Source organism: Simochromis diagramma, unplaced genomic scaffold (genome assembly GCF_900408965.1).
Source record: "Simochromis diagramma unplaced genomic scaffold, fSimDia1.1 OVJJ01000410.1, whole genome shotgun sequence".
Classification (NCBI taxonomy): Eukaryota; Metazoa; Chordata; class Actinopteri; order Cichliformes; family Cichlidae; genus Simochromis; species Simochromis diagramma.
This window is the reverse complement of record NW_024387237.1, coordinates 374,418-391,444: the sequence shown is the minus strand read 5'-3', so window position 1 is coordinate 391,444 and position 17,027 is coordinate 374,418. Positions and strand designations below refer to the sequence as shown.

Here is a 17,027-nt window from a genome sequence, read left to right as displayed (position 1 = left end):
GCCTCAACTATAATCCATCATATTCATGTGTCTTACTGATAAAACTGTGGAATTAAAACTCACACAATAAGTGTTTGTGAGCTTTTCTTCCTTCCTTTAAATAGGATACATTTAATTAACAGCTCTTCTCCAGTCTCACTGAGCAAAACGTGCACACATTTATACAGCACGTTTACACTGAACTACAGTACAGAGCCTTTCCTCTACATCTGATTATCTACAGCAGATTTTATGTATAATCTCTACATATTTTTAATGACCTTGTATAGTTTATCCTTCCTTTGCACAATCAGCTGCTGTTACACTAATCACTGTGACTGTTTTGATGTTGCCAACACATCTGTTTCATGTGAACATGTAAGTGCATCCTGGAGTAGTTCAGGGCGACTGTTTCATGACCACACAAGGAAAATGCTACTTGTCTATCTGATCAACAGTATTTGGGTACATGAATCTAGATAACTTTAAGACACCCTCTATCAGTGTTGCCAACTTATAACTAATAAACACACACACACACACACACACACAAAGTAACTCCCCCAGAGCGCCAATTTCGGGTCACTGTTGCCAGTAGCAGGGTTGGAATTGTGACATTAAAAAAACAATAATTGCTAAAAGAAATGTAATTTGTAGTTAAATAATTCTAACTGCCTTTTGGACGTTTTTTACTCACTTTATGTCTCTTCCATTATTTCTGTCTCCAACAACGTAGGTTACAATTACATTAGCATGACAAATTATGCAAATTAGGCGATGATGTCATTTAGCGACTTCTAGGACAACCAATAGCGAATTTCATTACTGAGGAGTTGGCAACACTGCCCTCTATATGTTGAACTCTGCAGTACAAGACCAAGTTCTCAGAGTGCAGCGTATTTAACGATTCACAAACAGTAGCAGTGCAGATCAGTAGCGTCTTCCATCCGAAATGCGAAGTCAGCAATTTCTGCTTCTTAGTCAGAATTATTTCAAATAGAAGTACAAAATGAGGCAGTGCACACAAACAGTATCAAACCCAAAACGTGTAATCTGTACTTTCACTTTTGTGTTAGCATTGTGCTGTACGGCTAGCTACAGATAGAAAACCAGCAGAATAACAAATCAGTGAGATCTCCAACATGTAACCGGTCGTTGTTGTCCATCCACATCCATGGACTCCAGTTAGCTAGAAGCAACATAAATAATGTTTTCTTTTCTGACTTGTACTGGAAGGAAGTTAGCTCAGGAGTGACGTCACAGAACAACCTCTGAGGTTAAATAAACGTAACAAGATTTTAAATTTCAAGCTTTTACTAATGTTTACAGGCACTGCTGCCATCTTGGATGGTGAATTCAGGATTATTGGGGATTTTCACAGGTGGTATTTGAAAGCTGAATTTCGTACTGTAACTCATTGCTGGGTTACATAAAAATAATTCATAATCCATCTTAGTCTTTATGTCAGAGCGAAAGTGATTTTGGGTTCTCATAGTTAAATCTCACCTGCAGAGACAAACACGAAGAGATCGACAAACAGCAAAGTGGAGAAAAACAAAAAAGATGTTCGGCGACACATTTCCGCAGCCTAGCTAGCTAACACTTCCACCCAAACATTAGCGGACGTCACATCCGTGGGTTGGAGACAGGGTGCACGATCATTTCTTTTCTTTTTTTTGATAGTTTTCAATTATATCTATATTTTATAATATATTATAATTACGGAGAGGCCGCAACAGCTCGAGACGAGAAAGAAATTAAAAGAAATGAAGGCAAAAACACAAAACTGAGTTCTCCACTTCCTGTCTTCACTTTTTCTACATGAACAATCTGTTAATCCACTGAAGCTCACAGACTTCATCAACCTGTCAGATTAACTAAAAGACTGAAAGACGTCATTTTAAACACTTACTGTTGTTCTGAAGGATCTCTGAAACCCTCAAACGCTCTTCTGATCATCAGGATGGAAAAATTATCCACTGAGAGCAAATAGAAAAAAGAAAGGAAACAAACTTTGACGATTTGGTCTCTGGCTGCACTAAACAGCCCCAGTGAACAATCGAACCCACATTTCCTTGTCAGCTGTTTAATACGACACACATTAGACCAGTTTGACTTCATAGCATTCCCGGACTGACTCAGCTGACTGGATCTGAGCCGTGTATTTGACAAACAAATACCACAAACACACCTAAAGTAGCAGAGAGGAGACAGCAACAGGAAGTTAATTCTCTGGCACAGGTGGATGTGTAGACTTTGTAGACTGTCTGTGTGTCTAGAGTTGAGATAAATGATGAATGAAGGGTCTCATGACAAAATGATAATAATAAAAGTCAAAGTTGTTTTTGTATCCAACAAATATAGACACTAATAAGAGAAGACAAATAAAAGAAAACCAGTTTATATTAAACACACACATTACAGAAAATGTCAAAGGAATTATTCTAAAGTATACTGTATTTCCAGATATTGACTGATGTCAAGGTTGCAGGTTTGATTCCAGCTGGAGACACAAATCACTGCTGGACTGTCAGGAGGGGGCACCGGGTGTAAAACTCTGTAAATCAAAATAAGGGGCACTAACTGCTGTGGGGTCGTCATGTGACCAGGAGCAGTCAAATGTAACTACTTTCTCTTTTACTCAACAGTGTTGAATGTAACAGTGTTGTTACTTTCATCTGTACAAAGTTTGTGTAAATAAGTTCTCACAGACAGAAAATCTGTGACAGCACCTCCCACCTGACCACTTCAGAATCAGCTGAGGATTTGTACAATCATTTATTAAAGGTTTTAAAATACTACATATATATTGGGAATTACATACCCCTGCAATAAACAGCAGTGTTGGTTAAACATGTCTATCATTTTGTGCCCTCATACTTATAGTTCAGGATATACATACATGACATTTTCAGGGCTAAAAATCTTTGTTAAACTCTGTTTCCAAGTATTCTGAATGTTGACATTTCCTCTATAAAGATCTGAAGGAATCTCTAAACACAGTTTTGTGGTTGTGGTGAAGTGAGTCACATAAAGAGTGTCACATTTCAGAAAAGCCACAGTTTTGCATTTCCTGGTCAGACTGGTTCAGCTGGCAGTGTTTGTTTGTTGTTGGTACAGCTGGACTCTGGGTGTGTCAGCGCATATCATCATATGAGCTTCAGTAAAAGTACGTTCATCAAGGACTAAATGATTAATTGGATATTAACCAGATACTGATAATGAAAATTTTGCTTCTTTTCCAGTTTATTATTCCTCCACTGAAACACGTCAGCATGGTTAGTTAAAAGACAGAAGGACAAATGTGATGAAACTCAGCAGGAGAGAAGAGACGAGGAGCAAAGTGTGACCAAGAAGCAACGTCACAAGGTCACATTGTTCCTCTGTGCGTGCAGTGAATCAACACTAGAAAATAAACCATTTACAGTTGATACAGTCAGCAAACACTTGAAATTATAGCAAAACCCGAGGATGCTGAGGGAGCTGCAGCGCCCCCTGATGTGGTTTTCTTCATGTCGAAACCACAACCAACAAACTGACATGACTCAGTTGCACAAATAAATAATAATTTTTCACTCCAATTACATTTCTGATTTCTGATCTGATTTTCTTCCTTCACTTCTGAATATGAGCTGCTCTTATTAAACTCTTATTATTAAAACAGTTAAATCTGTGTTTGCTAACAGGAGAGCTGCTAAAATTCACATTTTCTTGTTGTTAGACCAACTTTTTATAAATAAATGTCATTTGTTATGTAGATCAAGCTGTTCTGTGAGTGCTGTCCAGTGCTATATCTGTGTGTATGAAATATTTTCTTACAACATCCTGTTTCACAGACAAATATGGTATTTCTTATTGTCTTAAACTTATTTTAATGGAACACAATCAAATATGAACACATTCATAACAGTTTTGCTTAAAGAGGAAATGTCTGTGAAACAGGATGATGTAAGAAAATATGATAAAATATTGAATCTACACAAAAAAGCATTGATTTCTTAATTTTGGCTTTGAGAGTTTAACTTTCTCAGTACCCAATAAAAAACATTAAAATGTGATTACAGTCTATCATCTTATTCTGTTCATATTACATAATCCATCCATATTACAATTCGTAAAGATTTTCATATTGTCTTGTAGTGAAAAATTAATATACATACTGTAACTTATATTGTAAATTTAGCAATTAACAACAACTATACATTGCAATTATTCTACATTGTGATAAATATGTGGTATGCTCCTGATAAAATATTGATATGTCAATGATGTTCTACTCTGACTCACTGAATACACCAAAGATATGACCACAATACAAATGTAGACAAAATAAATTATGACTCTTACAATGTACAAGGTTTCCTTTGACTTAACACTAAAACCATTCAAATCAGTGAAATTGGGCATAAGAAGTCATCAAATTTTGTTTAATTTTAGTTGTATTTTTATATAATACTAACACTCATTCACTTAAACAAACAAACAAAATTATTAATAAGCACACTTTTAAGAACAACATGGGTTGAGCCAAAGTGCTGTACATAGTAGAGATAAAATTGTAAACATGCATAGAATATAAAAGACTAGTCGGATTAAAAGCCCGAGAGTACAAATGTGTTTTCAACCGGGTTTTAAAAATGTCGAGTGTTGGTGAAGACCTAATGTGAAGGGGCAGACTGTTCTAGAGTTTGGGTGTAGTTTGGGTGTAGCGATCACAAAAGCTCGGTCACCACTGTTTTTCCGTCTAGTTCTGGGCATTGTCAGAAGCAACTTATTTGCAGACCTAAGGGCTACTTGTTTTTTGTTTTTTTGTTAAAAGATCCGAGTGATAAGATGGAGCTAATACATTCAGAGATTTAAAGACAAACAGCAAAATCTTTAAGTCTTGCGTTCTATAACATATTTTTGTATTTCTAAGAACATCATTTGCATCTTGTACAGACAATGAGACAATTTTTAGAGCTGAGTTCAGACACAGAAGTTCCTCTTTCTCACATCTTTTCCCAAATAAGGCGATGATTTCAGGCCCTGGAGATACCCGTGGACTTGTCCTCCTGTTGACCGATCTTCTGTCACCTGTTACTAAGGAAACTCTTTTTTTATTTATTTATTTTTTATTAAAAGTTTTGTAATTATGACAGTCGTCCACATGAAAAAAAAAAAAAAAAACAACAGTAAAAAAACCAAACAAACAACTCATGATCATCGCTTCACTCTCATGGTATGTTTAGACCAAACACAAATCCCTCTTTTCTCATGATTACATATAGAGATACAAAATTTGAGCCTCAGTCATCTTTATGGACCGCCAGCCCTGTATCATTCAGCTTTGATATGGAAACAGAAAAAAATAGGAAGGGAAAAGTTTGTAAAATCAAAATTCATTCTATATCTCACAAATGTTCATTTCTGTGCAGATTGTACTTTCTTATTTTCCTTTGGCTTTGCTAAAAAATAACGTCTTATTGCAGATTATATCCGGCCACTGAGAACCTCATAAGCTCTTTTATAAAAAGGTACTTTAATTTAGCAATACACACAAACAAACAAACAAACAAAAACAAACCAAACAAACAAAACAAAAAAAACAACCCCCCCCCCCAAAAAAACAAACAAAGACACTACGCTCTAACAATAACTTAATGGCACAGTGAAACCCGCAGATCTGCTCGGTCTGGGGGAGCTCCCCTCCACCTCTTTACAGGTCCCATGTCATTAGGTTTTTACTACTGTCCACTCAGCACTTTACAGTCCATTCCTGATCATATTCGGAAAGGGGTATTTCCAGTCTCTTTTATAAACTACCTTTAAAAAAACAAAAAAACAAAAAAACGTCCTTAGCAGACCTTCCTTCTTCCAGTAGTTGCGTGAATATCTCATCCCACATTACCACCTTCAACAAATCTCTCCCACTTCCTCCAGTTTTTATGAAATTGGTCCATTTTGAGGTTAAAAAAAAAGTACGTTTTTCCATTCTATATATTTCCTCCATTATTCCTATCCAATCTTTCTTTGTTGGGGGCTCTTTCTCCAGCCACCTCCTGGTAAGCGCTTTTTTGCCAGCTCCCAACAGGATGTTTATCAAGTTTTTGTCCTTTAAGGAGGCTGCTGATGGGATATCGCCCAAGTACACAGTACAAAAATCCAAATTTAGTTTGAGACCAGTCACCAAGTAAATTGATTCGACCAATTCACTCCAGTATGACAGGATTATTGGGCATTTCCAAAATATATGGAAATGATCTGCCATGTTTTCCCCACAGTTTCTCCAGCAGTGTCCATCTGTCAGTTGACCTTTTTGTTTGTATTTTATTTTGGGTGTTATAAAAAATCTGATGAAATTTTTCCATGTGAATTCCCTCCAATAACCCGAGCTAGTAGTTTCCATCTGTGTCCTGCATATATTTAACCAACAGCATATATGCATAATGACTCCTGTAATCATTATGAAGCTATAATTTGAGGTACAATAAAAGATACATTAAAAAAAAAGTTTTTGTACATTACATGGGGATTACAGGCATAGCAGCACTGAAGTAGTTCCCTGCACCATCCAGGTAACCTGGGTGTAAGCCAATATAGTTAGTGTTAAATGAATATTCAGATGGTTATGAATCATCTCTGGATAATTTCACTACAGAAAGATATGTTGAAGAAAACAGGTTAGAAATGTTCTGTGTGGTGTTGAGGACAAACATATTAATAGCCCAAAAGTTAGAAGAAGCAGTCAGTTTAACGATAATGTAATGCTTAATTTTAAATGAATAATAATTATTTTTAATGGGGGTTTTTTCTAACACTTATTCCACAGTATCTATTGTCATTGTCAATTGTAACAGAGAAACAACACTGCCACCATGAGGTCACATTAAAACACTACTGGACACTCAAAGCAATTTAGTCAGTATGCCACATTTTCCCATTCACAAGTTTTTGTAACTTTCAGTGTCTGAGAATGTACAGAGAGCAACTTAGTATTCAGCATCTGGGCTGGATCAGACTGAAGCAGCCAGAAATCATCAAATTATTGGAATCAGAATCAGAATACTCTGGTCTGAGCTGCTGGGGGGACCAGTTAGAGACCAGCAGCTGGACATCAGTGGTTGGACTGGTGGACTACTTCAGTGAAGAGTAGACGACGTCTGGCTCTGGTTTAAAGTCTGAACACAAACAGTTCAAACAACAGGAAACATGATTACAAGCTTTGTAGTTCAATCAAAACCTCCAGTCTCCACCTCTCTGCATCACACAGTCTCAGTTCAGTCTTTACTGGGGACCAGCTCAGAAACAAATCACAGAGCTTCCATAGTGTCCACACTTCAATTGCTTAAATAAATTTCACACTCAACTCAAACCTGAAACAGACAGACCTTTAGCAATTAGCTGGTCATGTGCATAAAATGGAATTAAAAAGAGATATAATTGATACTTCTAGCTTCTCGCTCTCTCTTTTTCTGTTTGTGTTCACTTGGTGAGCAGTCGGTGAGGCTTGAGACTGTAATGGTGAACATTGGTGTAGCAGTGAAATGAGATGTGGTGTTTAACGTTTGACCAAGTGACTTGTAAACAGAAAATAAAGACCTAAAATTGAACCTTGTGGTACACCACAAGTAATGTCTATGATGACCATATTAGTTCCTTGTAGGAGTTGTGAATGGAAAAAAAAAACAACTGCTTTCAAACCATTTTTTTAAACACATCAGTCATTTTCATTGATTGTTTAAGAAAAGTGGGTTTTAATAATATAATATATATATAATAATATAATAAAAATCAAGAAAATTATAGGGAGGAGGAGGGTTATTCAATCAGGAAGAGCAGAGAATCAGTGATGAGGATGTGAGGGCAACTATTAATAACATGAAGAGTGGAAAAGTGGTTGGCACAGAAGAAATGCCTGTGGGGGTGCATATGTCACTGTATGAACTTTTAACTGATTATTTGAAATTAATGTTTGATTTGAACATTCACAAGTAGAACAAGTATTAAGCAGACGTTGGACCTCATTTATTTATTTATTTATGACTAAAACAATGTATTTACCAAATAAAAACTGACAGCTGAGTTATCTTTAAACAAAATGGGAGACATATCTCAAGACAAATGTGAAACTCTTATATTTCATTTTCATTCATTTTTTTTATTAACTTACAAATTGTTTAAAATAGTAGAAAAACAGCCACTTTTCTGAGATGAACAGTTTAATATCCTGAATTAAGTTGAGATAAGCTTAGCAAAAAGACTGAAAACAGTCTGGAAATATTCACTTGGCTGTGTCCAAAGTTAAAGGTAAAGAGCAGCTGTACCTCTGGTCCTCTTTGGTGTGACGGCTATTTCTCCATAACTGATGGCTTCTGTTCTCTTTGCTGAGTAGACAGCAGCTGAATCACTCTCTGAAACATACAGAAATAATTGCATGTACAATGGTACTTTTTTAGTATTATACTACAGCTGTGATAGAACATTGTTATTTTGGTTTATTCAGATATTAAGTGTTAACCTTTATACACAGGTGTGGGTTTTCACTGTTTTTTTCCACCTCTGCTGAAAAACATTTGACCAGAAAGAACCGGTGGGTGTTTCTGTGAACATGGCAGGCAGAAGACCACAAAAATGCCATCTTCTTTTAATGCAGACTGAGACGCTTCACCACAGAGCGCAAAGCAAACTCGTTCTCACAACATGAACACTTCTGTTAGCCAAACCAGGACACACTGTGGTGAGAGGTCTCGTCGCTGTCAGGCTACAGTTAACCGGTGTCAACAACAGGAAGTTGCTTCTGTGGTTTCGCATGCAGAAAGAAGTCAAAATAATTCATTGTATCAAAGTGGGTTAAGTGTCAAGAGTTTGTCTCCTTAGACATCTCGTGACATTGAATTATTCCTGCTAACAAGTTGTTTACTAAGTTAAAATCAACACTGCTGTGGCACTTAACGCTCACTTATAGTCCTGCCAAAAAGTCACAACACACCTGAAATTTTGTGCAGGTAAGGTGGACTTGAAGCTGAGCTAACGCCATTAGTCACTGCCAAATGCGGTCCCAAAACCCGTAGACCTGCCACATGTGAACCAAACAATTCTGAGATATTTGATTCCTCCTAAAACATCACTGACAGCTGAACTGATGAACATGGTCATGAACACATGCTGTAATCAGTTTTAATCGTTCACAATCATTGTGGCACAAGCCCTCAGCACAACAATGAATAGGTGATGCCTTCAGTATTTTATATAACAGTAGATTAGCTGACAATACACACACATACAGACCCTTTCCAAAATATTAGAATATCATTTATCATATATCATTTATTTCCATAATTCCATTCAAAACATTAAACCTTCATAGATTATAGATTCAGTGCCCACAACTAAACAATTTCAAGTTGTACCCACATCATCATAATAAATGTTGTTCCAGGTTCAACATTGCACGTGACCAATCACATTGTTGTGACGTCCCCCTTTTGTGCCTTTGAAAAATATCGCCTTAAAAATCTTAGTTGTTTATTTGTACATAATTTGGGATTTCAGCTCATGAAACCCACAAAAACAGGATTTCAAAACTTAGAATACTGTGAAGACATCAGCCCAAATTTTACAGGGTATGGATGTTTTAAACTGAGTGTCACACACAACTCATCTACTAAACTCAAAGCACCTGCACAGGTTTTCCCAGGTGTCATTGAATTGTCTTACTTTGATCCAGTTGTCTCAGTTAGGTTCAATATGGGGAAGACTGCAGACTTGACAACTGGCCAGAAGAGCATCATTGGTACCCTCCACATGTGGATGGGTAAGCCACAAAAGTTCATAGCTAAGGAGGCTGGCTTTTCACAGAGTGGTGTCCAAGCATATCAATGGAAAGTCTAGTGGAAGGGAAAAATGTGGCAGGAGAAGATGCACCAGCAGAAGAGATGACCGTGGCCTCCAGCGGATTATCAAACAGAAGATTCAAGAATCTGGCAGAGATCCAGAAAGAGTGGAATGGGGCAGGAGTCACAGCTTCAAAACCATTTCTGAGCCAACGTCGGATGCTACTGTTACGTTCCCCTTAGGGGTCTAGGCGGGGAGGGGGAAGTAACAAAAGTGACCGGGTCAGAAAAAGGAGTCAAGGAGGCAAAAGGGTAAATTAAAGAGTTTTATTAAAGTCTCAATTCATACTAACTAAGAGACGGACAAGCCGCTATCACCATTTAAGAAAACAAACAAAACTCAGGCGTTGGTCAATAAAGTAAAACATAAGCCAAAAAGAAAGAGCAGCTCACTAGCTGAAAACACAACACCCACTCAGCTCACAAGCTGTAACCACACTACTGGCACTCTGGCCCAGAGCTGACCTTTCCCTGGGCTTAAATACTTTTAATTACTGATGTGAGTCAGCTGTGTAACAGGGAAAGGTGGCACCTCAGGCAAAAGAGGTGGGACACACCCACACAGGCACCTTCAGGAGGAGGCCCTGCTAGGGCTGTAACACCCCCTCCCATAAATACAAACCCGTGGTTTGTCAAATTACTACGATAACCAAAGCAAGTCCATAACCGTTTCATCACCTACTTGCAGGCTTTCCACCTACCAAACCCCATAGCAACGGTTAGGCATTTCCTGCGGAAGTTGCCAACCCCATCTCAATGGGTTCACAACATTGACAGAGAGTGGCCCCAGACCCTTGAAACAGTGTCCCATGTGATAGCCAGGGCTTGGAACCATCACATGTGGAGAACCCAGCAGGCAGCTAGCAGGCTTTACTGAAACACAGACATGATTGTTAGCAAGGGGTGCAGGTCTGAATGGTGGTTTTAAACATGAACTTTCTCCCCGCAAGTCATTTTGAGGACCGGAGAAATGGTCAACCAGCGGCAGCTCAGGGTTAGTTGACCTCTTACACTGACTACATGACACTACTGAGCAATTATGCTCCAAGTGTAGCCTTTTACTAGGCCGGGCAACCTTGTCGGTTTGAGAACCGTGACTGACTTTTCTCAAAGCAGGCCCGTTTTGCGTTGAGTGGGCTTTCTGTTTGAGTGCCAGGTTGACACAATTGGCAACCACATGGCCAGGCTTGTGACAGAAGAACACAGTTTGGGCCTAGATCTAAAAACCATAACTGCATTTGCTTTGTTAGCTGGCCCACTCTTACCTGTCCAGGATACGCAATGGTGCAAATGGATATCATGTCCTACAGCACTTGCTTTATGAGTCAGCTTAAACTCATCTGCCAGGGTGGCAGCTTGCTGTAAAGTTGTAGCCCTCTGTTCACTTAAATAACAAGCAATAGACTCAGGAACAGAGTTTTTAAAGTCCTCCACCAGCATAAGCTCACGTATGGACCCCACATCGTTAACCTGGCTTGCAGAACACCACCTATCAAAGAGCTTTGCCTTCTCCCTGGCAAAGTCACGGTAGGACTGACCCTGTGCCAACTCCAAACCTCTAAACTGCTGCCTATAAGCTTCAGGTATGAGTTCATGGGCTTGGAGGACAGCACTTTTAAGCTTTTCATAAACTAAGCAGTCCTCCATCGACAAAGCAGAACAAACCTCCTGAGCCTTACCTGTCAATTTACATAGTAACATCACGCACCACATGTCTTGAGGCCATTGCAGTGCAGTCGCTATGCGTTCAAATGCAACAAAGAAGCTCTGAACACTGGACTCACAGAAAACTGGAACTAGGTGGATATTATTGCTCATAAACAAGCCTCTGGACACCTGTTCATCAACAAATGTAGGCCCAGTGCTCGTCAGCTCCAGCTGATTCAACTGGAATGTCATTTCAGCCTGAAGAAAACCACCACCACACACACACGTGCCAATTCTCACAGGCTAGCCAACAATTAATGGTAACCAAACAACTTACTCTTCTTGACCAACTTACCTTTTGCTACACACACATTAACAAATACAACCTACCCAGTTCCTAAGCACAACAAACTTTACCTACCTATCTTCTGGAGCGTGCTGGGCTCGAGGCAACTTGAAAGGCAGAACTTCAGCAACCGGAGCCCTGAATTGCCTACCCCCAACAGGGAACTAATCCCCATCCAGGATTACTCCGAAAATAAAAAAGGCAAAATAACAAAAGAGTGCCCGAAGGAAGAACTTAAAACGAAGCTCAGCTGGACACTCACCTAACTAAACTGGGAAGTTGAATCTCTAAAGGCGAAAAAAAAACCCCAAGATAATCAAAAACCAATTCCAACTCAAAACTCCCTTTTCAACGATCCCGGATGAGCCCCCCACTTGTTACGTTCCCCTTAGGGGTCTAGGCGGGGAGGGGGAAGTAACAAAAGTGACCGGGTCAGAAAAAGGAGTCAAGGAGGCAAAAGGGTAAATTAAAGAGTTTTATTAAAGTCTCAATTCATACTAACTAAAAGAGACGGACAAGCCGCTATCACCATTTAAGAAAACAAACAAAACTCAGGCGTTGGTCAATAAAGTAAAACATAAGCCAAAAAGAAAGAGAGCAGCTCACTAGCTGAAAACCACCAAAAACACAGCTCACTAGCTGCAAACACAACACCCACTCAGCTCACAAGCTGTAACCACACTACTGGCACTCTGGCCCAGAGCTGACCTTTCCCTGGGCTTAAATACTTTTAATTACTGATGTGAGTCAGCTGTGTAACAGGGAAAGGTGGCACCTCAGGCAAAAGAGGTGGGACACGCCCACACAGGCACCTTCAGGAGGAGGCCCTGCTAGGGCCGTAACACTACTCAACTGGGCCAAGGAGAAGATTGACTGGGCTGTTGGCCAGAGGTCATAGGTCCTCTTTCCCAATGAAAATAAAGTGTGCCTTTCATTCGCAACTCAAGGTCCAAGTTTTTGGAGGAAGATGGGTGAATATCCACAGTCAGCCATGATTTTGAATGCAATGTCCGGTGCAGGTGTTGGTAAACTCTGCTTTCTTAAATCTGAGGTCACAGCAACAGTCTACCAGAATGTTTTATGAGGACTTCATGATTCCTTCTGCTGAGGATCTGTATGGAGATGCAGATTTCATCTTCCAGCACAACCTGGCCCCAGCCCATACCGCGAGAAGAACCAAAACCTGGTTTTACTGCCATGCCATCATAGTGCTTGACTGGCCAGCCAACTCACTGGACGTAGACCCCATTGAGAATCTATGGGGGTATCAAGAGGAAATGAGGTCCACCAGACCCAAAAACAAAGAAGAGCTGACAGCAAACACCAAGGAAACCTGGGCTTCCATAACTCTGAGGCAATGCCACAGGCTGATTGCCTCACTGCCACGGCGCATCGAGGCATTGGTTAAGACAAAGGGATTCCCAACCAAGTATTGAAGATTGACATATCATTGTGAAATTACCACATTCTGATTGACTTGATGTGATCCTAATTTCTTTCTTTATTTTTCCTGCAAAAACTGAAAAATAAATGGTGATGTCTTCACAGTATTCTAATTTTTTGAAATCCTGTTTTCGTGGGTTTTATGAGCTGGAAGCCCATATTATACTTGAAATCATTTAAATTGTGGGCCCTGGATCTACAATCTATGAAAGTTTAACGTTTTGAATGGAATTATGGAAATGAATAAACTTTTCCATGGTATTTAAATTTTTTGGAAAGGGTCTGTATATGGGCTGATGGGGACACATGTGAAGGATGTTTTATCTAAAATAGGATGTTTTACCACTGGGGCCGCTGCGGACTTTATCTTTCACATCTGCTCCAGTTGTGTTTTGAGCCCTTGGTATGCCTCTATTTTCTTGTGGTCCTTCTTCGTGATGTTTCTGTCCACTGGGATTGTCACATCTATTACATCTATGGTCTTTTGCTCGTTGTCAACCTGGTTGGTTGGTATCAGGTCTCACAGGACCTTAGCCCTGTTGTTCTCAACCACCTTTTGGGTGTCTCCCATTGGAATTTGGAACCTCTAATCCATATGAGGAATAGATGTTCCTTTATACTATCCTAGCAGCTTGGCTGTGCCTCTCTGTGTACCATCTACCAGCTTGCGTCTTACATCCTGCTGCTATGTGCTGGATAAGCTCTCGGGCATGTTTGGTGGACTCGCTGGTGGACACCTCTGTGCACGAGTTTCCGTGTTTTACATCTATGGGAGCCATCTCTTCTTGTGGCCTGCTTGTTATTCCAGCTTGTTATCTGATGACGAGTAGGACCTATTTAGGACTTCTATCTACCACTCAGTTGGCTTCGCAACACTTGTCTTATCTTCTGGAAATATTTGGCTCTGACTGATCTCTTTATCATGGTTCCTGTTGGACAGTGGATATGCATTTAGTTGTAGCTATTCTGTTTTTCTCTTTGTCTGTATGCCTTCTGGCAACTCTACTCTTCAGTTCAGATCACCCTCCCTTTCTTGGAAACCATTTGGTAATGGTAAACGGACTGGTTCTTACATAGAACTTTTGTACTCTGAGTATTTTTGAAAAAGTTGCTTCACTGATTGAAATTGATTTTTTGGATTCCTTTGTACATAAATACTTTGTATCTGACATTCACACACATTTATACTCTGAATGATGTGTAAGAGAGCATTCCATAGCAACTCTTTGTAAGTAAATTAAGAAGTTGAGGATAATACATAACCTTGGTATATTCTGAACTTAATGATGATATGTGCGAGTGCAGAGGAGTTGTTTCCCAGCATTTTCTACAGTTACATTCTAAAGTTGATGGTTTGAGTATTTGATGCGATCTAAGGCAGTGGTTCCCAAACTTTTTTTGCTAGACCCCCCTTTGTTTTACAAGAAAAATATTCGTCCCCCCCACCCCCGCGCCAGCGCACACGCACGCACAAACACATCCTCCAACCACACACACCCATATTTTGCTCCATTGCGGTTTATTTCACACCTCAAACATTTAGTAAACAATTAAGCAAATACAAGTAATCTGCAGGTAGTAAGAAAATAAACTACTAACTCTTTTACGCTACATCCACACCTACACAGGTATTTTTGAAAACGCAGCTGTTTCGTCCAAACGTAAACGGCGTTTCGAATCACCGAAAACTGAGATTTTTTTTAAACTCCTTTTTTGCGTTTATGTGTGGACGAGCAATACAGGTCACGCAATGTCAAAGGTATGTGCCTTATTTCACGTCACGCTGTGCGCCATGTCTCGCTCTGGGCTATTTGGACTCTTAACAAACACTATCCCCAATAGCACACTGTTCCCAGCCACCCACCAATCCGAGCGATGGTCTGAGTAACCCTCAAAACTCAGGCCACTCACAAACCAACTCTAGTCAGAACTGTCTTTGCACTACTTCCAAGCACTTTGCAACCTGTTCTATATTGTATGCCTTTATCTTGGTTTCTATACATTTCTCCTGTTTGTCATTTATTCCTGCTGTCTTACTGTTTAAATTTAATGACTGCAGAATTTGTGTGGAGCACCACAATCTTTTTGAACATATATAGTGACAATAAAGGGCTATTCTTTTTCTTCTTTTTAGTCACAGTCACAGTTTTAGGTTGCTGCCTCTGCGACTTGGACCCTGAAATGTTAGGGAATGAATAAATACAAACAAATGGCTGATGACCTTGTTAAAACAAACTCATTATTTGCATGAACAAACAACTTGTTATCTTCAAGAACAAAATAATTATCTTGTTAATTTCAAGTTCTAAAATTATGGGGATGTAGCCAATAAAGTCTAATAACCAATAAAAATCCCAACATTCCCATCAGCTTCAAGCTTTTTAGGAAAGGTTAGCATGCTACCCACATAGTAAACATAATTAACAAACCTACCTACCTAACCAAACATAACCGAAGTTCCGGGCTGCAGAAATAGACCATGATGAAGACAAAGAAAAGCAGCTTTACCTCTCATATTTGAATTGTCTTGTTTCTTGTTGATGATGATTGGCCCATAAGTGACCTCATCTGTTGTCACTGCTGAGTGGTCTTCAGCACTCTCTGCAGAATGAAACACACATGGAAGACATCACTGTAGGTCATACAGTTGATAGCAGAGCTGATTGTCTGTGACTAAAGATGCAAGTGAATTTACCAAATTCTGCTATCCTTGGTGTAGGACACCAGTAGATATATTATTGAACTTCTAGAAGTGTGTGTGTGATTGTGACCTAGTAAAGCCTCTAAGAAAGTGAATGCTGAGCATCATCATGACCGGGTCTGGGTGGTTCAATCTGTGGCTGCTGGTACCAGAAGAGAAGTGGGTAAGAGAAGTAAGAGTCTCACCTTCAGGTTTCCCGTGAACTGATCGTCTCACCAGCAGAACCAGTAACACAAGACACACTGATCCAATACATGACAACACAGAGAGAACAACAGGAGAAGGTGATGGACGAAGAGTGATGGAAGTGGAATCAGGAGGGGGTGTAGATGTAGGTGGAGGTGTGGATGTAGGTGGAGGTGTGGTGTTGTGTTCCCCTAAAATAAAGCAAACACAGTCATTAAGTTGTCGTCACATTGTGAATGTTGAAAGCTGCAGAAACACAGACAGGTGAGTGTGTCACCTGTGACAGTGATCCAGCTGGATGGAGACTCTCCATGACCGCTGATGTCACACTTGTAGAGGCCTTCATCAGACCTGGAAACATGCTGGATGGTCATGTGACCTGTAGGCTGCTTCCTGATGAGGGAGCCATCTTTATAGAAAGCAGCTGGGAGGTTGGAGGGAGTGGTCTTTGTTTTACAGAGCAGAGTGACGTCATCTCCCTCCATCACAGGGAGGACAGGACTCTGCAGGATCACTGATCCACCTCAACACAGAGACAAACTACAGCATTTCATCCATTTACACACAGCTTCATCAACACTAACTCCACACACTCAGCTTACCAGTGACTGTCAGGTTAACCATGTTACTGATGGGACCCTCTCTGGACTCACACCAGTAAACTCCACTGTCCTGTTTTAAGATGTAGTTGATGTTACAAGAAGAATTAGCTAAAGTAGCTGCTTCTCCCCAGTCAGCTCCACACTGAGTGGTGTTTCCTTTGCTTGTGTTTCTCCTCAGAGTCCATCCAGCAGAGCTGTCGTCCTCCTCACAGCTCAGAGACACAAAGACTCCTTTAAAGATCTGAGAG

The 17,027-nt window shown here is 39.8% G+C and overlaps 1 long non-coding RNA gene across 1 annotated transcript; it reads right to left on the bottom strand.

Moving 5' to 3' along the window:
- Positions 1-5,085: 5,085 nt before the first annotated feature.
- Positions 5,086-16,492, bottom strand: LOC120746980. The gene is made up of 4 exons (XR_005699003.1): positions 16,455-16,492; positions 15,799-16,368; positions 8,286-8,372; positions 5,086-7,139 (listed from the first exon to the last, which is right to left on the bottom strand). It is a non-coding gene; the product is annotated as an uncharacterized LOC120746980 (long non-coding RNA).
- Between the last annotated feature and the right edge of the window lie 535 nt (positions 16,493-17,027).